At 39.3% G+C, this 25,126-nt stretch overlaps 1 long non-coding RNA gene across 6 annotated transcripts in view; it reads right to left on the minus strand.

The window, feature by feature from the left end:
- LOC123629756 overlaps positions 1-7,879 on the minus strand; it is a 32,914-nt gene extending 25,035 nt beyond the window's left edge. For 2 of the 6 annotated variants that reach the window (XR_006732209.1, XR_006732211.1), the window contains exons 1-2: positions 6,626-7,135; positions 5,260-5,324 (exon numbers count right to left, since the gene is read on the minus strand). This is a non-coding gene — a long non-coding RNA (uncharacterized LOC123629756). Of the gene's footprint in view, positions 1-3,181; positions 3,222-5,259; positions 5,325-6,625; positions 7,136-7,778 lie in introns of those variants that run through there. The other 4 variants (XR_006732212.1, XR_006732214.1, XR_006732213.1 and 1 more) reach the window with 4 other exon arrangements.
- Positions 7,880-25,126: the final 17,247 nt, after the last annotated feature.

Below are 25,126 nucleotides of genomic sequence, written 5' to 3' on the forward strand. Positions count from 1 at the left end.
CTAACATACAACCCCTTCCTCTATACGCTCTCTTAAAATAATACACAGGCTTATTTATGACATTCTAATCTCCTGCACTTAAAAATCTAACTAAAGGATACATTCAAAAATGTTACAATAGACCATTTTTTATTTGCAGTTTTTATATTAGATATTTCTCGTTAGAAAGTTTACTATTGTGTTTATCGCTGAAGGAACTGGTCAAAATGCAGAAGTCAAAAGAAAACTGTCATATCTTTTCACATCCCTTAATATTTATATATTTTACAAGTTTTTAATATTGAACAAAAGACAAATAGTAAACCAAAAGCAGATATTCAATTAAAGCTTTAAAACAGAAGTAAAGTCATACATAAAACAAATCATACTTATAAAAACTATTTGTAAATTTTTTTAACCTATAAAATGTTAAACACATTAAACAAATTTAAATTTGGTCATATGATGTCAGTAGAAAAACAATTCCCTTAAGTATGTTAAGTTATGGGTGAGTTCATGAATATTTACAATGATTGTGGGGAGGACTACAGTTTTTAAAATATAACCTTATAATTCACATCCATGGAAACAACTAATGCTGAAAATTATTAAGTGAAAACTTATTATATATGATTATAATCATATTAAATAAGCTCATAGTGAAATCTGAAACAAAATGCACAAAAATAGATATTTTTATGTTATTGGTATAAAAAGAATCTTTTTCCTTTTTTCAAAATTTTCCATAATATTTAACATGAATAATGTAAAAAATAAACTGTGCAGAATAATCAGAATAGTTCAAAAGGCTACAATGGATAGGAATTCATGAGAGGTAAGAGTGCAACCACTGACTATAGTATTCAGAATTCAAGAATAAATCATGGGTTACATAGTTCATACAGTAATATAAATTGATTCCCCAAATTTTAGGAGAAATATAAACATGCCCTTTTTTAACCCATAATGATGATTAGCCTGACAACTTCAATAGGTCATGACCAACAAACTTCACAAAAGAAATAAATTTATTCTTATGAGGAAAAAAAAAATCAATGCTTATACATAGCAGATGTCTGATTTGGAGAAGTATGTGCTATTCTTTTAAGAGTCACATGAAAATTGGCCGGGCGCGGTGGCTCACACCTGTAATCCTAGCCCTCTGGGAGGCCGAGGCAGGTGGATTGCTCAAGGTCAGGAGTTCGAGACCAGTCTGAGCAAGACCCCCGTCTCTACTAGAAATAGAAATAAATTATCTGGACAACTAAAAAAAAAGTATATATAGAAAAAATTAGCTGGGCATGTTGGCACACGCCTGTAGTCCCAGCTACTCGGGAGCCTGAGGCAGTAGGATCGCTTGAGCCCAGGAGTTTTAGGTTGCTGTGAGCTAGGCTGATGCCACGGCACTCACTCTAGCCCGGGCAACAAAGTGAGACTCTGTCTCAAAAAAAAAAAAAAAGAGTCACATGAAAATCTAAGCCTGGCAAAGAACACCATTTAAATTGAGGACTTTGGAACAAAATGCATAAGCAATGACTGGCAGGAAATGTTAAATATTTCATTCCTACTTCTGTAGAAAAAAAATGTATACAAAATTTAACAAAATTAAAAGGAACATTTGATAAAACAGAAAAATATAAGAAAATAAATTTAGTTAAATCTATATATGTATAATAGTTAACAGAATGGTACAAAACCTAAGATTAAATAGATCTATCATGCCTATCATTAAATATCTTTTCTGTCCATGAATTATGCCTAAGTAAAATGATGGAAAAGAGACAACCAATTAACCATGACTCTTAAAAATCAATATTGTATGTACGTTCAAGACATGAAGGAAACATTTACCAATGGTAATTTCTAGAATATGGGATTAGGCATGATTTATATTTTCTTGTATATGCATGTCTTTATTTTCCAAATTTCCATCAGTAAGTATGCATATATACTCATAAATATACTATATATTAATACATCCATCAGCATTAGACTACTATCATAGTTAATAGAAAAATTAATTATTTTATAGAGTAACTTAACTTTGGAAACAAGAATGCTTTATAACAAAACATTCTTATTTGAAAGTACTTCTGTATAGTCACTTCCTCCAACAAACCAAAAATCAAGAATTTCAATGCTTCCTTTAAAAATTTAAATTTGATCTGGCTTATGATAAAATATATTAACTTTCCAACTTCTAAAAATTTAAGAAAGCTTAATGTTAGAAATAAATCATTCTGAGAATAAATGAAGCACAAGGGAAGAAAAGGAAGAAGAAAATATGGGAGAAACATAACGGAAGGCTACAAAAGAGAATGCTATGGCATGATGGAGGCCAGTCAAGGTTTTTCCTGTAAGAACTAATTTTTAGCTAATATGTGACACTTTTATGAAGCTTGTTCACAGTTTTAAGTGCTTTTCTACTACAAATGTAACTGGCCATTTTTGGCCAGCTGAGCTAGAATTAGCACAAAGAGTAACTCCATTCCCACCATTCTTCCCTGCTGTCTCTTTTTAAATCCATTGATACGTACAGCAGCTTAAGTTTAGAAATTAGATAAGTACGGGTTTGCATCAGAGGTGAAGGATGAAAAACAAAAGGAAGAACAAAAAACAAGTTTGGGCCAATAACGTGTCCAAGCTGCTTGGACTGGGGTGAGCTCCTAAAATCATACAAGATGCCGATTCAGTACAGGCATGAGTGGCCAAATGACCGTTGATCTACTTAAATGTTTTTTCCCTTTTCCCTCAGCACTTGGTCATAAAGTTAAAGATGACATTTTCCAATCTCCCTTATACCTAAGTAGTATCACTGTGTGACTAAGTTCTTAGCAAGGAAAGTAACGTATCAAATTTTCCCCTACCTTGCCTAAGAAATTTCTTCCCTTAAGTATTTCTCTTGCCTGTCCTGTGGCTTAAACTTGGACACAGTTAGTGACCCAGCTTTGAATGCAGATGAAAATAACAGTCTAAGGGCCGGGTATAGTGGCTCACATCTAGCACTTTGGGAGGCCAAGACAGGAAGAGTGGTTGAGGCCAGGAGTTCGAGATGAGCCTGAGCATGCATGAGACCTCATCTCTACAAAAAACAGAAAAATTACCCGGGCGTGGTAGCACGCACCTGTAGTCCCAGCTACTCAGGAGGCTGAGGCACGAGGATCACTTGAGCCCAGGAGTTTGAGGTTGCAGTGAGCTATGATGATGCCACTGCACTTTAGCCTGGGCGACAGAGCAAGACCCTGTCTCAAAAAACAAAAAAAAAAAATAAGTACTGACAGTTAAATAGGAATATTCCAATAACTTTTTAAATAATTTCTGCACTTTATCCATTTAAGATTTAGCGATAAAACAGAAAATTGAGAAAACATTACATAAACACTCAATTCAACATAAAATTTTACTTTTACAGATAGCATTACTTTTAGGGCACAAAAAGTTGTAACTTGTTAGACACTAAAATATTAGTTATCATACTACTTAAGTCCTTCTTCAAAAGAAGAAAGGTTACTGGTTTTTGCATGGGTGAGTTTAGCTTTTAAAAAAAATCTTTAGAATTTTGTGCCAATTAGCCATATAGAATGTATTAATCGCAACCTAGAGAAACCAAAATTGCTTACTTTAATCATTTATTATATTTCAAATTTTACTAAGCTGGATAAACTTAAAATACACATGAAGATGTTTCTAAAAACTAGTGATTTAAACAGTAACAGCAGAAAGACAGTAATAAAAGCATGGCAGGAATAGAAGATACAAACTGGAATGACTAGTTCATGAACAGTAGGAACCGGTGAAGGGAGGAAGGAGGGAGTAAACCACTCACAAGTCTTTATGAAAAGGTAACAACCTCTCTTACTCGTGCATAGATTGAATGTTATATAAGGCAGACTGATCTATCTTTCAAGATCACTTTAGCATGAATTTAAAGTTATGGAAAATCCACATTTTCCAAATGAATTCAGCCTATTTTACCAACAACATCAGGTGAGCATTATTCCACACACCTTAGGTAATGCTATGATTATTTTCAAGATTAATTCATAACAAATACACTACAGAATAGATTTAAACTGGAACTGAAAAAATAATATATCCATTTGAGTACCCATTCTGCAAAGAGGACTTCATTGGGCCTGCAAAGAATGCAAATGGACAAACTTTACTCCATGTAGGACAACACAAAATAACTTCTTTAATCAGAGAATGTTCCCTGCAACTTAGGATCACTCTCTGCCCGTGGACATACCTGACAACAGCAGCAGTTCAAATAGGCCAGAGGTGCAGCAGGCAGGGCTGGTGGAGCCAGAAATGTGGGTGACTTCCTACCTAAAATTAGCTGTGCCCATTTCACCACAGCTGGGTGGGGCTCCTCTATTTTAAGGTGTACAGCTCTAAACTGCTTAAGAGAAGATAATTGCTGGCTGGTTTCTGGAGATAAGAGTGTCAGTAAACTTTCCACCAAGGCTTTAGGATAGCCCACTAGTCTCCACAAAACCCCACACTTAACCATCATGCTATCCAGGATCTGAGTGCACTACAAGGAAGGTCCTACACTGGAGATATCCATGAAGATGCACCATGCAAAGAAATATTAGAAGAATAAGCAAGGAGACATTCTTCATTCTTGTCTGCTACCCATGCCCACACACACACATGCACATGTACAATATAGCAAATGTGGGGGGAAATTATAACAATCATGATATTAAAGTACTATACTCTCATATTTTCAGGAAATCATACAGAACTGACAACTGAAACCCTTCCAAGTAATGTGACGCCATTGTTTCTCTCTCTCTGAAAGTGCTATGCCACTGAAGTAAATCCAGCCCAAGGGGCTACTCAGTCTACATTCTGCATTCCAGAAACATTAGAAGGGAATTGGTGTAGCTTCCGTTGATACTGGCAGAGAATCTGCCTTAATGTTTTTAAAAAGATGCTAAATTTTCAAACACAAATGAAAGAAAATGAAAAGACAAACCCTTTCCCAAAACTAACAGTAACTTTATCAATGAATCATGGTAAAGTTGAGTTGTAAGTTATATGGGCTTAACACACACCTGAAATTCAAGCTGCACAGATAACATTCATGATTTCTATATCCCCAAGGCAAAGACCTAGCATCTATGTTACTACCAGAAACCTGAGACACTCAATGCAGAATACACATTTAGTACTATTATTTTCTGATACTATCATGTTCCAGTACTCCACAATGTTAACACTTGCTTTGACTGACTCAATCAGTTATTTGAAGAATTTACAGAACACACATACCTTCATTTTCAGAGGCATGACATTTCACTTTCAATACCAAGTCAAAGGTTCTTTCTGGATTGGCCCTAAAAAAAAAAAAAAAAAACTTTGTTATATTTATTTCCTATAACAAATAAGCATCTCCATAAAGCTTGTATTTTCTTAATTCTAAGACTAATCTTGTTCTTACCTCTACATATTAAATGTAACTATATGACTACAGTATAGCAGAAATAACAATGAAAATGTTTCTCAGATTAGAAATTTAAGATTACTGATATTTAGGAGCTGAGATCTGAGACTTGGGGCAAAGCATTTAACCTCTGAGACTATTTTCTTACCTTAAAAAAAAAAATAAAGTGCCTTGTCCACTTCACAGAATAATTGTATTACAAGTCAAATAATATATGGGCAATTACATTATAAATCAAGTGCTGTATAAATGCAAATCATCGCTTTTATCTTATTGCATCCAAAATTGGAAGGCCAGTGTGTCCCTAAGTGTTTTTAGATCCTGCCAATGGAGCTTAACACAAGCTCTCAGCCTTTCTTCCAAGGACTTGCAATCTGAGTGTAAATGACGAATACCTGGCTCCACCTGCCACGTTCTATTAATAGATCACCATAGGACATTTGTAAAGGTCCACGAATGGGATACTTTGCGTATACTTTCCTTGAGATGTATTTACGGTACTTAGGCATGTTTAAAGTAGCAAACTATTCAGAGACTCGAAAGATAACAAAAAAAGACTTCTTTCATACCAATTATCATTGGGGAAACTGGACATCAGCCCCCAGATTAAATTTTCCCGCTACAAACTGTAAGGCTGATTTGCATCAGTCAGAACTTACTGTTTTTACTAACTTGCCACACATTTAACCTATTCATTGGTTAAATTTCAAATTGTAAATTGAAATCTATCAAGACACTTTTTTTTCAAAACAGAGTTCTGTTTTATCTCTCTTTCCATCAGAGGGTAAAAATAGGCCTAGTCTGATACCACAAGTCCAAAGTGTTACCATCTTTCAGTTATTCCTGCTGATGAGACTTTAGTGTCTCTGTATTACACATTGGCTGTTTTTAACACGTACCTCCTTCAAGAAAATAAAGCCAGCTCTGACTTCTAAATAAATACTGATTTTTAGAAAATTTTTGTTACAAGACATGATCTAGAAACATAGAAAGTGACAAGCCATATAAATTAATTCACAGATACACATTTCCTCAGCCCTCCCACCATTAACCGGTTTCAGTGGGAAAAAATCTCAACTCTGATTCCTTCTGCAGCCTCCCAGGTGGACTTACTCCCCCTTTCCACCAGCTGTCAAACAATGAAAACAGTTCCAAATGACACAATTTTCCTATTTGCCTAATGCCCTTTAGTACCTCTCTTAGGGGTAAAAGTTAAACATTGGTTCAGTCATGCTTCTGTGAGATCCGAAAGGCCGTTCCCAGTGACGGGAACACACGAGCTCACGGGGCGCGGGCGGCGGGAGGCGGCGGGGAGGGGGATTCTCCCCGGAGTTTCAGGAGGGAAATGCGCAGCTCACGCCTCCGAGACACCTAGAAACAAAGTCACCATCGTCATTAAACCGCTTTTTACCCAATCTCCTGAAGTAACATAGCCACTGACGGATACTGTAGCGCACACACAAAGTGCCGTCTAGTCGCGTGGCATTTGCGGGCACCGTGCAGACCCGGCGCCTCGTCCACAAACGTCAGAGGCCAAGTTAACGAGAAGAAACTGCAGAAGGAACAGCCGCGACACACTGGTCAATGCAAGTCAGAAAGACACGGTGACCTGGATGCTCAGAAAGCGCTTCAAATAGCGACCGCTCCACCTCAACGCTCCTCCCTCCCGGAGCCTCACAGGGCAGCGACCGTCCCGCCGGACACACCCGGGACAGGCCGGTCCCCTCAGCGGGCGGCGCCGCGGCCGCCCCTCCCCCCCGACGCGGCGACGCCGGCGCTCCCACCGCCGCGCCCGGGCAGCGCCGACCCGCCGGCCTGGAAGCCGCTGCCCCGGGCGCCGGGGTCGCGCCGCCGGGCAGGGGGCTCCTCACGGCCGCGGCGGTGGCGGTGGCGGCGGGCCCACGTCCGCTGCGCCCCCGGCGCCTGCCCGCCCCCCACCCCCCAAAGCCTCCGCGACAGCAGCGGCGTGGCCGGCCCCTCTCCGCCGCCCCCGCAGCCCCCGCAGCCGGCCTCGCAGTTCGTGCGCCGGCGCCGCGGCACCTTCCGCAAACCAGGAAGTCGCGGGCGGGCGAGGGGCGCGCGGGGACGCCCGGCGGCTGCACCTGGGCGGCGGCTGCGGCCCGAGCCGCGGGGAGGCGGGGCCGGGGTCCCAGCGCCCGGGCGGCCGAGGGCCACGTGCCCCCTGCGACCGAGCCGCACCGCCAGGGCGCCCCGCGTCCTCAGCACGGGACCAGCCCTGCTGTCCCAGGACAGCCCGAGCTCCAGGGCCTCGCGGCTCCAACCGCCCCACACCAAGTCCCCGGAAAAGTCCCGGGACTCGCAGTGTCCCCACCACGCGCCCACGGACCGGGTCCTCCCGTGTCAGATGCGAAGTCCCAGCTCGCGCCGCTGCTCGGCTCCTCCTCGCTCCCGCGGGCCGCGGCTCTGCGGTCCCAGAGACGCGGCGCCTGCTCGGCAGGGACAGGGCTGCGCCGGCCTGCGCCTGTGGGCGACGGACGTCACACCCCGCACACCGCGCTCGCCACGCAGTCAGACGCCACGCACCACACACCGCACACATGACACTCATACACCACACAGTCACACACCCGGCACACATGACACTCACCACACACCACACACATGACACTCATACACCACACATCACACACACCACACACCACACACCACACTCATACACCACACACCCCACACACTGCACTCGCCACACAGTCACACGCCACGCACCACACACATGACACTCATACACCACACACTACACACCGCACAGTCACACACCCCGCACACCGCACTCACCACACAGTCACATGCCACACACCACACACATGACACTCATACACCACACACTACACACCCCGCACACTGCACTCGCCACACAGTCACACATCACACACCACACACACACTACACACCGCACTCGTCACACAGACACCACACACCACACACACCACACATATGACACTCATACACCACACACCACACACATGACACTCATACACCACACACCACACACCACACACACCACACACATGACACTCATACACCACACACCACACACATGACACTCATACACCATGTTTTTTATGAACTCGTTATCCTGTTCCATAAGCAAATCAAATCAAAATACAATGAACTGGATAAAAAAATATAGTAATGCATGTAATAGACACAGAGCATAATAGTTAAATGGCTTCTAAAAATCAGTCTAAAGGAGTAAAAGATACAAATAGACATTTCATAAAAAGATATATAAGATCTTAAACAAATGAAAAGTTACTTAACCTCTTAATGTGGGAATGAAAATTAAAAAAAAACACTGAGCTACCAATTTTTACCTATGAGATTGGCAAAAATCCAAATGTTAACATCACACTCTGTTGGCAAGAATATATTGTTGCTGAGAAAGTAAATTTGTATGTTCTTTAAAGAAAACTGTTTGGAAATACCTGTCAGAATTACAAACACACAGCCTTTCACCTAGCAGTTTTTCTTCCAGGAGTTTATAATAAAGTTAAAATTTTACATATTTATATTTAAAAGACCTATGTATAAAATTTTTTATTGCAACCCTGCATGGAACTGCAAATAATGCAAACATATATAAAGAATCATCAATAAGTTACCAGCTAAATACATTTTCAGAACTCACTTAATGAATGACTGTGCAGTTCCCCCAAACAGTGAGAATACTCTTTATGTACCCTTACAGAGTTTTCTTTAGATACATTGTTAAATGTCTCCCTGAAGGACATTTGCGAATGTGTGGGGAACATTTTTGGTGTGGTATCTGGGGAGAGAGGGAGGGACTGATACTAGTATCTGATGGGTAGAAGCCAGGATGCTACTGAACATTCTATTAATATGATATGCAGGACAGCTCCCTGCAGCATAGAATTGTCCAGCCCAAAATGTTCACAGTGCTAAGGTTGAGAAACTCTGCTTTAGAACGATGATCACAAACTGATTATATCATATACCCATTGGGCCAAGGGTTAGGGAGGGCTAGAAACTCCTCACTGTATTCCATTTCCTAATTGTTGAATTATGTTCCTATATGTACATACACTATTCATGCAAAAATAAATAAGTAGCATTATCATCTACTTTTTTTTTAAAGTCATTGTTGAATCTCTTTACAAAGAAGTCTTTTAGGAGGTGTAAAGAACAATCTTTGATTTGACTTGTTTGTTTTGTTTCTTCCCTATGGCTCCTTGTTCTTTTGAAAAGCTCAAGACATCTATTTATACACGAGTTGTTTCAACATGGAAGAAGTGTTCTTTCCTGGAAAGGTCCTCCAAACAATAGAGTAAAATAGGGGCGTGGAATTTTGATGTATTGTATCTGACCAAACAGGCTTTGGTCCCAGCAAACACTGGAGAGAATTGTAACCTAATTTACTAGAAGTTATACACGTGTAAGCCAATGTTTTCTCAGGGCCAAGGACAAACATTCTTATAAAAGGAACTGATAGCATAGAGGTGCCTTTTACTGCTGACACTGGTGACTTTCTCTAAGGACCTCTAAAGATTTCCCTGGAATCATTTCATAAATTTACTGTACATTTTCATTATTAGTGGTTCCTGTTCTGTTTCCCCACTGGATGTTAATATTAACAGAAAGGCTGTAGAATGTATTTACCATTAAATCTCTACTATCCTTCTTAGTTACTACTGCGCCAAAACTGCTTTGCCAAGATAGAGCATTCACTGGGTCCTTGAATGTGCCACAAGCCAAAGTCATTGTGATCAAGGTGGGGCTTTGCCCAGAGTGTTCCTCATGGCTTTGCCTGGCAGAGTCATTTCAGGAGTCTGTGCTCTATACTTCCTCTTTCATTTTAATATGGGCTCTTTCTCTAATAATCTTTTCCTCTTCATTTCAGGGTTTTCTTTGAAATTTCAGTTATTGTCCCTCCCTGTCTCCAAACAGTGACATCAGCAAGGAGCTACCTGTATTATCATGGACAGGGTGAGAATAAATACCAATTACCCCCAATCTACGACCATTCACTGTGCAAGCAAGTAGCCCCATACGTTATCATTAATCTTTGTTTTTCCTTAAACTAGTATGTGAATTGTACAGTTAGAAAATTTAGGGAGTGAATCTTCACCTTCCAAAAATATCAGCTTTTTAAAAGAACCATTGTAAGATTCCTTCACATAGTTATGAGCTTTCAGCCTAACACATATAAAAATGAATCAATTCCTAATATTTGGCTTCCACCAAGACGATGTATCTTGAAGCTGACAATCAGCTTTGTTCCTTCCCTAAATTCAGGAAACCTGGAAAAAGCAGCATACTCTCAATAAGAACAAAAATTTAATGCACCCTGAAAACCCATAAGAACACTGGTCTTTAGAATTAACTGACCTTCTGTCAAGAAATAAATTCATCAAGAAATATAAGCAAGCTGTCATTTGTAAAGACCATACGTACTTTGAGAGTTTTTGTTTTCCAATTTGCAATGTTTAGCAGTGCCAAACCATGCATGCAAATTTTTATCCAAATTTGTGATTTTGTGATTTTTGCTTCTACACCGGCATCTCTTTATTCCCTTGCCCTTCCAAGAATATACGTGCCTTCCCAGAGCACAAGTAGGTCAATGATACCCCAGTTTAGTTGGGAGAAATTGATATCTTTAGATACGTGAAAACCAACTCTTTAGCTGCTGTGAAACGAGTTTAACGGGCATGATTTGCAGGCATTACAAAATTTTGTCCTTACTGTGAAACTGAATAGAGGTAACATTGCTGGTGAAAGCTGGTGCTTTGCAAAGTAGCGTCTTCACTTTCTCAGCATCTCCAAAATGCATTTTATTGATGCCACATAGGATTTGGGCTTTTGCAAGCTGAGGGTACGTTGTGAGTCTATATAGTAGGATTCCTATTTTTGGCTGGCACTATGGGTGTTCCTAGCTATAATGTCACATTTCAGAATTTTTGTTATTTTCAACACATTCATAATTGTTTTGAAAATCATGGAATGTCTCTGGAATTTATTGAAGGGTTTGCTAATCCACATGCCAGACATTGTAAATGTGCCTCAGAAATCAGGGATGGCCAGGAGAGGCCTGGAGCCAAGCCCCAGAATTCTTGGCCTTGAGGTTTGAACGTGCTCATGTATGGACCCCCAGGAGCCCTTTGATTTGCGTGTTCCCATCTCTGTGCTTGTGCACATGTGCCATGACGTGCGCAATTAATTTGGGAACCACTTCTTTGAGCATATAGTAAACTCTTAAATAAGTATGGTCTGATGAATGAATTTAAGAGAATTTTAGTGCTCATTTTCTTTTTATTTATATAAATTTATGGGGCACAAGTGCAATTTTGTTACATGTGTAGATTGCTTTAGGGTATTGTATTTTCTCATCATCCACCCTCCTCCTCCCCCACCTTCCGAGTCTCCATTGTCTGTCATTCATTGTTCATTGTTTATACTATTCATTTCCTTAAAATATTAGCCTATGTAGTCTCTTAGCCCAAAAAGAAGTAAGAATCTATGCTATGGCTTATCCTAGCATCACTAATATAATTCCAATCTAGAGGGCCAGGAAGTCTGGGTCATTTTGTATTTGTGAGATAAACCTTCCAAATAAATAAGATTACATGAAGGATCATCTCTATAATTTGTAGGACTCAGTGACAACCAAAAGTGTGGGTCTCTTTGCACAAAATTTACTAAGAATTTCAAGATGACCCAACAATGGATTGTGTCAATTTTTAAATATTATTTAGTTTACAGTTTTCCTTAGATACTTAAAATGATGCAATAGGAAAGGAAATTGTTAAACTATAAAAAGGTAAAGGGAAGTGATTGTGATATATTAGGAAAAAAGCAAGAAACTTCTAGTCAGAAAGTTATAAGTTTGAATCCTGGCTCTTAATAGTGGTGGAAGCTCAGTTTTCTTATCTGAAAAATGGGACTTCATTTTTTTGACAAATATTTATTGACAAACCTACTTATTCTGGAAGATTTATATTATTTAATCCTCACCATAACATCATGAGCAGGTGGTATTCTTTTCCCCAATTAATATATGAGAAAATCCTGGCACAAAGAGGTTTAAAAACTTGCTAACGTGTTCATTAGTATAATAGTAAGTATCTGAAACGGGGCTAGAGCCCAGGTGATCTAGCTCCAGGGCTCACACTCAAAATCACCCTGCCTGACTACCATCTTCTAATATATGTTATTAATGCATCATTGGATTGTAGAATAATAATAATAACAAAAATTAAAACCCACAATTCAGGCTCAGAATCAAGGCTCTGTTACTATACGATGACTCTTCTGGCACTTAGAGTTTTCTAGGTCTCTGACATTACAACCCCGGAACTTTCTCATAATTGGGCAATAATACAAACCAGGAGATAGGTAATTATTTCTGTTGTTGTTTAAATCTAGACAACTGATTACAAGAAGCAACAAATCAAATAATACTCTTTTGGAGAGACACCATATATGGCATTATACTTACTGGAATTCCTTATGAAAGGAGTTTTCTTCCCAGATGGCCCCAAATGTGGTTTTACGGTTTCCTCATAAATGCTCTTCTGATTATCACCAATCAAAAAAAGAAAAAAAAAAAAGAAAAAGAGACCAATGAAATCACCAAGGAAGCTATGGAAGGTACATAAGGTTAGAGAATAACAGATTACAAATAAAATCGCCAACATCCATTTAATGCTTCATTTTGATAAAGAGAAATCAGACTGGATTTTCATTATCAAATCTATTAATGAATTATATGGTTACTCATAACTGTGAATTTGCAGATTTGATCTAAGACTATTTTGCAGTTCCTACAGAATTGCTATTAGAAGTCAGGGTTAAGCCAGGCACAGTGGCACATGCCTATAGTCCCAGCTACTCAAGGAGGTCTGGGGGGAGGACCACTTAAGTCCAAGAGTTCAAGGCCAACCTGGGCAACATAGCAAGACCCCATCTCTTAGGGGAAAAATAGGGGTGGAGAGAGCTCAATGACCTTGATTGCAAACCAAACTTCTCAGAAGTCCATGGAGCATAGGGGGGGTGGGGGGTGGCATGGGGTGGCGGACTGCATGGGAGATCTACCATAAAGGCTTAGATCTTTCACATTAGAAAAATCCATGAGTTCAATGACTGAGATCTAGAAACCTTTAGGAGCCAGAGGAGTCATCATCTAGTAATTTAGCATCAACTCTGTGGTTTAGTGGTGGTCTTTTCATGTTCAAGAAGGGGAATTGTTCAAACAATATATTTGTTTTGAAATGTTTCCAGGACCAATGCAAACACCAAGTGGGCTGCCCAGAAACCACACATTGTTTCCTTCAGACAAAAGATAATGATGCACTAACGAGTTTTACCCTTTATTGCCCTCTCTGGAACACAGCCTCAGGAAGAAAGCCCACAAAACCAAATTGTTAGTCCCAAAATTTACAATATTTTCCAATGATCCCTACCCCTTTTTCCTTAAGTGCTAGTACTGTGTTAAGTATTTGTGTTGTCTAACTCATAAATTCCAACCTCATGTAATCTCAAAAGTGCCCTCCCAGAGAGAGAAAGGAAATGAGTGAATGAGGAAAAAATAATAAAAGCCTCACTGATACAGGGTACTTCCAGGAGACTTACAGCACTTCTGAGATGTTATCTAATTCTGATGTATTTCGGCCTCATTAACAGGGAGGACAGTAACAGATTAATATTTTAAACCATGGAGAGGGATAGTGAGGCAAAAAGGTGCTGGACTAACACAGCCATTTAATAACAATCATTTAGTAAAATACTCAAGACTGTGAGTGGAGGAAGTTATGATCCAATTGATTAGACTGGGGAGAATATGATATGTTTGAGGACTTATAGGATTCGTTGGAATCATCTGTTGTTGTTTCATTGAAAAACAAGATTAACAGCACAACTGCAGGACTTGCGCTGAAATAATCCACACCCCTTCCCTAACCTCACCGTCTGCTCCCCTCCCCCTTCCTGCTACCCTTTCAGTCTGCAGCAAAATTTCCAAAAAAGTGTCGCTTATAGTTACTGAGTTACTGTTCCTACTTCCATGCCTCTTGTTCTCTCCTCATCCTCGTTGAGAATGGCTTCCTTGTTGAACATCACTGAAGTCACTCTTGATAAGTCCACCGTGACCTCCGTGTTGCTAGATCCCTCAGCCATTTTGTCTCTCTGCCTACTTGATCTCAATCACATTCCAAACAGCTGCCCAGTCTTTCCTCTAACACCTTCTTCTCTTGGCTTATGTGACACCACTCCCTCCCCGTTTAACCTATTCACTTCTGGCTGTTTCTTCTCATTCTTCTCTTCTGGTTCCTCCTTCTCTGTGTGACTTTTTAAGGTTGGAGAGCCCCAGAGCTGTGTCCTTAGCTCTCGTTCTTCTCCAGTTCTGTCTAAATATGTTCATCTGCATCCCTAACTTTAAACATTGTTGCTCACCCGATGTTTACATCTCGCTCTCACCTCAACTTTAGACTTATATTCAACAACTTACCTGAGTTTTCCACTTGGATATCTGATAGACATCTCAAACTTAATGTGGCCAAAATTAAATCCTTGATTTCTACCCCAAACTCCCTGTTCCTCTAGTCTTTCTTACTTCAAAAACTTTGCTTCACTCTCACATCTAATGGAATATTCATCCTGTTCTTTTATCCCTGAAAAGTGTCCTAAAGGCATTTTCCTCTCTTCTTCCCCACTGTTCTCACCCTAGCCCAATCCACCATGACTTTTCATTTATAGATTATTCCAATAGCCTCCTAAATGGTCTTCCACTTCCATTCCCACCAGTATACCTTCCTTTCTCTGTAAAGCAGTAACTGTTCTAAGTTTTTGAGACATAAAATTAGATCATGTCAATTTGCTACTTTAAACCCTGTAATGGCTTCTCACTAAACATACAATAGAATTCAAACACTTTATCATAGCTCAGTGGGCCATTCATGAACTGGTCTCCATCTGCCTCATTCTCATCTCTTGGTACTGTCCTGCTAGTCCACTAGGCTCTAGCCACATTGGCCTTTGTCTTCTAAGGGCTGGACAAGTTTGTCCCCATCCCGGTTCATCCCTATGCTACCTGTTCCCTCTTCCAAGAAATCATCCCTTCTTGCTATTGGGGTCTCAGGTTGTATCCTCCTCCTTAGAAAGGTGCCCCCAACCTCTCAATCTAATGACTTCCTAGCCCAAATCATTGTCTCTCCCATTATCTTGTTTTATGTTCTTCATAGTACTTCCTGCTACCTGAAAATATCTTACTTTTATGTCATTTACGATTTTATTATCTGTATACCATTATTAGAATGTAACTTCTAGGAAAGGTGGGGCCATCTCTGCTGTATTCCTAGTGCCTGCAACATACCTGGCACATGGTAGGTTCACAATAAGTATTTGTTGAGAACGAATTAATTTATGTCTAGTTGGAAGTGCTGAAGTGGAGTACTTTAAAATGGAGAGCTCAGGAACAGTGATTGGGATTATAGAGAATATTAAATGTCTACTAATATGAGGGCATTAACTTTTCAAATTTTAAGGGAAATTTTTAACAAATTCCTACCAATAAACTGAACTATGAATGTGTGTTACATGAAAATTTTATATGGAATGATTTTTAAGACTTTTTTATATATAGTGCTTAAAACATGTAGGATCTCAGATGTTATATTGCTTTTATCATTTTTCTTTAAAATCAATGTCTCAGGGAAGTAAAAATGTATTTCATTTAATGGAGAGCAAATTGTATTGAATTATTAAAGTCTTATCATTAAAGTCCTCTGCCTATGTGTCATGTAACAGAAAGCTCATGTACAAAAACCCAGAATTATTGTGAGGGCTTGTTAAAAACCAGATTGCTGGGCTCCAAAGCACCCTATCTCCTCCTCAGAGTTTCTAATTCAGTAGGTCTGGGTAGTGGAGTAGGAGGGAGGGTGCAAACATTTGCATTTCCTCCCAGGTGATGTTGATGCTATTAGTCAGGGAACCTCCCTTTGGGAAACTCTGATCAAGATTAATAGCAGCTGTGAAAGGAGGAAAAGGGCCTTAGTAGTAGGAAAACAGGTGTAGTTATTACCTCCAGAATTATTCTACTACCTTGTTCCTAAGTTATCCAAACAAATCATTTCTTTACATTTTATAATTTTGTATTAATATTGAAGGATATTATCCTATTTGATGCTAAGACGTTTCCCTAACTAGTAGGTATCTATTTCACACACCGTCAGAGGTTTTCATCCTAATGCTCTATTCACATGTGTTCTTCATTCTGCACCAGCAAATTCTTCTCTGTATTTATGTTGAGAAGAACCAACCTCACATAACCTTCCTTTGCCTCTCACTGTTCCCTTGCATTGAAACAGCAACTGGGTCTTCAGCAAAAATCTATTATGCTTAAAAACCATTTGCCTGAGCAAAGATCACCATGAAATGGTTGGATAGGTGTCCTGAGAAGATGGAAAGCTGATCAATGCTCTTTTCTCTGCCGCTGCTCAACTTCCGTCTGGTTTGCTGGCTCCTCCGCCGGGTCAGGAGTTTTGAAGTGTCAGTTTCCACACTCATTCTTATTAGGGGCTGCAGCGGCTTCCTCATCCGTCTTTCCCTGGACCACGGACACTTGATTTCCCAAACAGATACAGTCGCCCCTAAGGATCCAAGGGCAATTGGTTCCAGGACCCCCTGCAGATACCAAAATCCACAGATGCTCAAGTCTCTAATATAAAATGGCGTACATTTGCATAAAACCTGTGTACATCCTTCTGTATACTCTGTCATCTCTATATCACTTATAATACCTAATACAAGGTAAAGGCCACGTAAATAGTTGTTATATTGTATTTTTTGCATTATTTTTATTGTTGTATTATTTTTTATTGTTTAGCATTTTTCCCCAAATATTTTTGATAAGCCGTTGGTTGAATCCACTGACATAGAACCCATGGATATAAAGGGCCAACTATACTCAAACTGACTACATATTAGAGTTCAAAGGTCTCTTGGTGACAAACTAATTCTACTTCTAGTTACCTATCTTATTGCAATAATGTAAAATGAGCATGTACACAAGTTTCATAGCAGTATTCCTTATAAAATTGAAGATTAGAAGCAACCTAAGGAAAAGAATAGTTAAGTACTCTGAACACACATATGTGTTACATTGTATAGTCATTGAAAGTTGTTTATATTTCTCATTAATGTTTTCTGATTTCTCTCCAAATGTTCTACAAATAGCAACAGAAATTTTGTAACAAAATTGAAATTATTTTAAGGAAAACAGATTAAGTTTTTTTAAAAGAAAAGCAAATTCACTTGGATCATACTATAGTGCCACTTTCCACCCAATGCAGATGTCTTTTTTCTCTCCTTGAAGAATAATCACAAAACCTTCATTGACATATTTTCTCAGAGATAATGAGCCTAATAGGCTATGAATCAATCCATGCACTTTTTTGTTTATGAGAATAATGTTTGATTTTTATTGATTTAGACTTAACCACGAACTGAATTCACTCATCAAATAGTTTTAAAGCAAGTAGAATTTTTTTAAATCTCCATTTCAAATAATTCCTCTGCTAATTCATTTCTTTTAATTGAGGTGAAATTCACATAACATAAAATTAACCATTTTAAGGGCACAATTCAGTGGCCTTCAGTACCTTCACAAAGTTTTGCAACTACCAGTTCTATCTAGTTCCAAAACATTTTTATTGCCCCCTAAAGCAACCGTGTACTCATTAAAATGAGTCATTGCCCCTTCCTCCCTCCACCCCCAGCCCCCGCCAACTACCAATCTGCAATGTCTCTGTGGAGTTATGCATTCTGGATACTGTTCATCTTCTGTGTGTGTGTGTGTGTGTGTGTGTGTGTGTGTGTGTGTGTGTGTGTGTTTTAAATTTATTTGATTTTATGTTTAAATTTTTAAAATTTCTTTTAAGTTTCAGAATATTATGGGGGTACACACACTTTGGTTATGTATATTGCCTTTGCATTGCCCAAGTCAGAGCTACAAGCGTGCCCATCCCCCAGAAAGCGTGCACTGCACCCATTAAGTGTGATTTACCCATCCCCTCCTCACCCCTCCCACCTGCCTGACACCTGATGAATGTTACTTCTGTATGTGCCCATAAATGTTGATCAATTGGTGCCAATTTAATGGTGAGTACATGTGGGGCTTGTTTTTCCATTTTTGTGATACTTCACTTAGAAGAATCTCCTCCAGCTCCATCCATGATAATAGAGTAGGTAGTTCATCATTTTTTATGGCTGAGTAGTACTCCATGGTATACATAGACCACATTTTATTAATCCACTCATGTATTGGTGGGCACTTGGATTGTTTCCACATCTTTGCAATTGTGAATTGTGCAGCTATAAACATTTAGGTGTAGATGTCTTTATTATAGAATGTCTTTTCTTCCTTTGAGTAAATACCAGTAGTGGGATTGTTGGATTAAATAGTATTAATAGTTCTACTTTTGTTTTTTTGAGGTGTCTCCATATTGCTTTCCACAGAGGTTGCACTAGTTTGCTGTCCCACCAGCAGTGTATGAGTGTTTCTATCTCCCTGCATCCAGGCCAACATTTGTTGTTTTGGGACTTTTTGATAAAAGTCATTCTCATTGGAGTTAAGTGATATCTCATTGTGGTTTTGATTTGCATTTCCCTGATGATTAGAGATGTTAAGCAATTTTTCATATGTTTGTTGGCCATTAGTCTGTCTTCTTTTGAATAGTTTCTGTTTATGTCCTTTGCCCACTTTTTAATCCCAAGATATGAAATCATCCTCATATAGCAGTCTGACCTTTGACAAAGCAGACAAAAACATACATTGGGGAAAAGAATCCCTATTCAATAAATGGTGCTGGGAAAACTGGATAGCCACATGTAGAAGACTGAAACAGGATCTTACCTCTCACAAAAATCAACTCATGATCGGTAGCAAGCTTAAACCTAAGACATGAAACCACAAAGAATTTTAGAAGAAAATATTGGAAACACTCTTTTATATATCGGCCTACACAAAGAATGTATGAACAAGACCCCAAAGACAATCACAGCAACAACAAAAATAACTAAGTGCGACCTGATCAAATTAAAAAGCTTCTGCATAGCCAAGGAAAGAAACAATCATTAAAGCAAATAGACAACCTACATAATGGGAGAAAATATTTCCATGCTACACATCCAATAAAGGGCTGATAACTAGAATCTGTATAAAAGTCAGGAAAATTAACCATTCGCCTTTTAAAGGGCTATAGTTGTTATTTTTAAAAATTCACATATTGAGTAAGAATACTTCTCCCTGCCTGTCTGTTCGTTGGCCCTAGCTTGGCTCTGGAGTAGCCCAGGGGGGCTTAACTGTGGCTTCCACATGACAGCCCTTCAAATATTTGGCTGCAACTCTGAGGAATCGTGGTCCCTTGACACTGCATCCTTCCCATCCCCGGGACTTCCACCAAATACATATAATTTTCTTTATGTCGAACATGCAGAATTCCTTCTATGACCCCTTCCGCCATAATAGATACTGCCTGTAGATTCTCTTCAACTTTTCAACCTCCTGCTCAATGCACATTGACCGAAAGAGATCCAAACTTCGTGGAAAATTGGAAAGGAGAGGGTGCAAAGAGGTCATGAGAATCAAATGAGCAGGTTCCTGGGCAGACTTATCACTGCACAGAAGTGAATGTCAACCTTCGCTATGGCTGAGTCGCAGTGAGCTGGGGCCCTCTCCCTGCAATGCCGTCCACAGAGCTCGGAAGCCACAGCGCGCAGGCTTGGGAAGAAAGGCATCCTAAGTGGAAACACACGTCACAATTACTTGCAAATCATCTCCCTCACATCTTCCTGTCACAAATCATTAATGAAGTCCTCTATGCTAAACATGGGAAAACTGCTCAAAGAAAGGAGAGACATCAGATCTAAATTTCAATTAACGTTAACGCTGATTGCTACATATGACTGCATTAGTCTCTGGTCCTTATTAATGAGGATATAATTAATGAAGTGTGCCCTGGGCAATGGACCAGAGCCTAGATAATTATATTCTAGACAAATAATTTAGGCTTTGTTTTTTAGAGTATGGGGTGCTTGCTAAACATGTCATTTCTCATGTTCCAGCTCAGATCTTGAGTATATGAATTTCCACGGTGTGTGGACCTGGGTTCTGCATTTTTAACAAGTTCCCAGGTGTGTCTTGTCTATAAGGAAGGTTGAGGTCTGCTTATATTAATAAAAGAAAAAGAAAGCCTTTATTGAATTTGTGTTGCATACAAATAATAGATATTATTACTAGAACTCACTCTATGGGAAAATGTGCCAATCCTTGTGCAGTTAGGCTGATCCAAGGAAAGACCTAAACGGAGTTATAAAAGGCAGAATGGACACCCAACATTACGATCACATGTGCACTCAGTAAATATTTGCTGGATGAATGGTACACTTAAATTTTCTTTATTTCCCAAATAAAAGGCAAAGGAATGATTCCTCTAATCTCCCAGGCTTTCCCCTTCTCAAATATAGCTTCTGTCATTTCTCTGAAACATTAGATATTCTTTCATTTATTCAATAACTATTTATTGGTCATCTACTATGTGCTGGGGTCTGTGCTGAGTTCCAGGGAAATGGTGATGAACAAAACAGACTTGGTCTCTACCCTGATGGAATTTTCCATCACAGAGGAGTAGTAAGTTAGGTATTTTGGGAAAAGATTAATTATCTGACAAACAAGGGAAATCTTGGAAAAAGTAGAGGGAGCCTCAAACCCAGGCACCAGCTTGGTACGTGCCTCATTACGTTTAGCTTTTCAGGGTATTTTGGGCTCCTGATATTGAAGTTCAGAAAATACATTTTATCCTCTCCTCATGATTCCATTTACTTCACTCAGCAGATCCTTAAATATTTGGAAGGCTAGATGAATTACAGTTTATAAGCAATGGTTTAAAGCATAACAAACAGGATTTAGTACACAGTATCTTCACTTCTCCCTCACTGTCTTCTTGTTCCCACTCACCCCCACCCAGGGGAGATTCTTCCCCCAAGGTGACTCCTATCCATGCAGTAAAGACTTTCCTGTCTTTACCCCACCTGCCTTCTTCCAGCCTTTGCTGTTCCTGCTTTTCCTTGTCTGCCTTTGTCAGTTTCCTTTCCTTTCTCCCTTGAGAAGCTGGTGGTCCTCAGAGTTTCACTCACACACTTTTCTTACCCAAACACTGACTGATCTTATTACGCCACACAGCTGTCTCCAAGACGTCTTTCTTTCCTTGTGCCATAGAAACTGCCTGTCCCCAACAACCAGCTCTTCCTCTGATCTTCCCTAAGCTGGTGAAAACCAGCCCCAGACCCATCACCCAGTTGCCTGAAGCAGGTACCTAGATTTCTCCCCATTTCACATCCTGTGTCCATACAATTATTTCAACACATTAAAGCCCAAATATCTAAAATGTTGCATTCATTTCTATTCCCACCACCCCTTAGCTCAGACCCACACCATTTCTTTCATGGGTTACTCAAAGAGCAATTAACTATTTTCCTATAATCAGGGTTATTGTCCCTTTCTGTTTATTTATGAATGAAATCAACATCTTATTCCTCTTTGTATCTCAACCCCCAGGAAAATGCATGGAACATGTAGAATGAATGAATGAATGGGTCGATTCATGCACACAACTTTAATAAAACTGCTGCCTGTTACAGGCCCATAAATGGAGAATGGTTTTGGTATTGGTTTTCATTTTTAATATGTTTTCAACACTTTTTCTTCACTTTTTCCATAACTCCATATCCACTGGCATGTTTTAAGTCTCCTGGTTTTCTCTGATTATGTTTGTTTTCCTTGGTCGAGAGCCTTGAATTTGCCCTCTAATTTGTCTGAATTCTACATCAGTTGTCAATAGGAGTTAACTTGAAAAAAGTAGGGTGCATAAGACTTAACAGCGACCAAAGCAGACTTCTTGTTTCAATTAAAGTACTTAATATGGGTCTTTCCAGTCCTCTATGGACCCATTAGCCAACAGAGTGTTTTGAAAAACTGTCAGGAAAGAGGGGTTGCAGAATTCAAGAAGTGAGTGGTGATTAGGAGAGGAATGAAGCCTGAGGTCTTTCTTCATAACATTTACATGTGGACATAAAATTTTTATGTATCAGAGAACTCAAGAGTGACTTATTCTTCTTGTACAGCATCATTAATGCAATCCTCATGCTTGCAAATAATAATATAATATAATAATGTACTCTAATATACTTCAGTGGACTGTTCTGCAAACATTTTTAATTCTAAATCTATGACCTCTCACAAACTTTTCAATTGACATCTAAAATTTCCAGTGGATATATTATTTAAAAAATATTGCAAACTGGATGTTTTAAAATAAAATGGTGACAACATTTTTTAATGTTTCCAGAGGAATCTAAATACCATGCCTATTTTATGCCCACTGCTGTACATTTAAAAAAAAATGTAGAAATATTCCTTTAAAGGAAATTTTACATTGTATCTTTTTCTCCTTAAATTCATATTTCACACTAGTTCCAACCACAGAAGTTTTTCCTAGTAGGTTTTGTACTGGAAAGTCTTTTATTTCTCCTCATTCTTTACTATGACAAAAAGTGTGCATGTAAATTTTAATTTGAATTCTGTGGCCAGCTTTATGTGTTTCCTGGGATTGATTACTCATTAGAGTGAACAACAGTTTTTGATCAAAATAGCATAAGTGTATGTCACAAAGTTGATAAACAATTATTAAACACAAAAAAGGTAAATTTCAATTATTTTCCTCTCTTAAAAAGATGCCTCGGCTGGGCGCGGTGGCTCACACCTGTAATCCTAGCACTCTGGGAGGCCAAGGTGGGTGGATCACTCAAGGTCAGGAGTTCTAGGCCAGCCTGAGCAAGAGCCAGACCCCGTCTCTACTAAAAATAGAAAGAAATTATCTGGCCAACTAAAACATATATAGAAAAAAAAAATTAGCCGGTCATGATGGCGCATGCCTGTAGTCCCAGCTACCCGGGAGGCTGAGGCAGTAGGATTGCTTAAGCCCAGGAGTTTGAGGTTGCTGTGAGCTAGGCTGATGCCACGGCACTCACTCTAGCCCGGGCAACAGAGCGAGACTCTGTCTCAAAAAAAAAAAAAAAAAAAGATGTCTCATGAATGGAGATATTTTATTGTTATTTATGCTTTCATAGAGGAATACTACTTATTCCTAGAAAGAGGCAGGGTGCAGCAGAAATTCTTTACTCCCTGTGTGTATATGATTATATAATATACATAATGTATTTTATTAGTATATTATATTTTATATACATTAATATATAATTACATATGTAATATATACTAAGGAGATGTATTCACATAAGTAAATTGTAATGAAATGTGCTGTCTTTTTTCTTTCTTTCTTTCTTTGATTTTTTAGGACAGGGTCTCACTCTGTCTTCCACACTGGATGCACTGGTGCGATAATGCTCACTGTAACCTCAAACACCTGGGCTGAAACAAGCCTTCTGCCTCAGCCTCCCCAATACTTAGGACTACAGGTGTGTGTCATCACACCTGACCTTTTTTTTTTTTTTTTCAGTTTTTTGTAGAGACAGGGGTCTCACTATGTTGCCAGGCTGGTCTTGAACTCCTGACCTCAAGCGATCCTCCCACCTTGGCTTTCCAAAGCACTGGGATTATAGGCATAGAAATGTGTTTTCCTAAGAGCAATGTCTTGATTTCTTAAAATCCTTCAAACTTACATGTGAAAAATCACATATAGATCATTGATGAGATATCACCTGTGAATGTAATTAGATTCTTTTTCAATTTTGATTTAAAGCAAATTATTAGAAATGACTTGACTAGCAAAAAGATTTATTTGTCATTTACTTTTTAGTGAGGGTAACAATGCTTAGAATTGTCCCTTTGCTTTGCACCCTAAAGCCTTTGTCGTATCTCAGGCTGTACACCCCCATAAGAGTGGGTGGGATGGCAGCTGCCCCTCTCTTTTGTAAAGCGAAAGAAGAGAACACGAACGAAGCAGGAAAGGAGAACCTGTTTGTCCCATGGTGGGCACCTTCCCAAGCAGATCTCTTGGAAGCGAAGGAACACACAGAGGTTGAGGGTTTATACACTGATTCCTCTAATACTACATACACTTGAACACACACTCCTTGGAAAGCCTGTCTGTAACCCCCAGGGTTAGACGTATGCTAGTTTGAAGACCATTTACCACAGAGAATTGCTGGCCTAGTTAAGATGAGAGATAGGAAAGAGTATTGAGTTGGTGGTTGAAGAAATAAAGAGGAGCAGACAACCTGGGGAAGAGAAGGAAGATAAGGACCTGCAAAAATTATTGTTGCTGAATCATACGCAATGGTTCGTTTGATTTTTTCAAATATTCCATTTTTAATCCTTATGTTTACTTCGGATTTTGAGCCTAGATGTGTATTAAATCATTATGATGAAAGGCTCACACCTACTGAAAGTATCACACCTACTGAAAAGTTAACCCAGTTTTAAGCTCTTATTGATAGTTTTTAAAAATAAAAAAAAAATCACATCTCTGCCAGTGTAGGTAAAACATATTCAATCATCCAGTCTTTCATTCATTCATACCTTAATAAACATTCAAAACTAGGCCGGGCACGGTGGCTCATGCCTGTAATCCTAGCACTCTGGGAGGCCAAGGCAGGAGGATCACTCGAGGTCAGGAGTTCAAGACCAGCCTGAGCAAGAGCGAG

Source organism: Lemur catta, unplaced genomic scaffold (genome assembly GCF_020740605.2).
Source record: "Lemur catta isolate mLemCat1 unplaced genomic scaffold, mLemCat1.pri scaffold_41_ctg1, whole genome shotgun sequence".
Taxonomy (NCBI): domain Eukaryota; kingdom Metazoa; phylum Chordata; class Mammalia; order Primates; family Lemuridae; genus Lemur; species Lemur catta.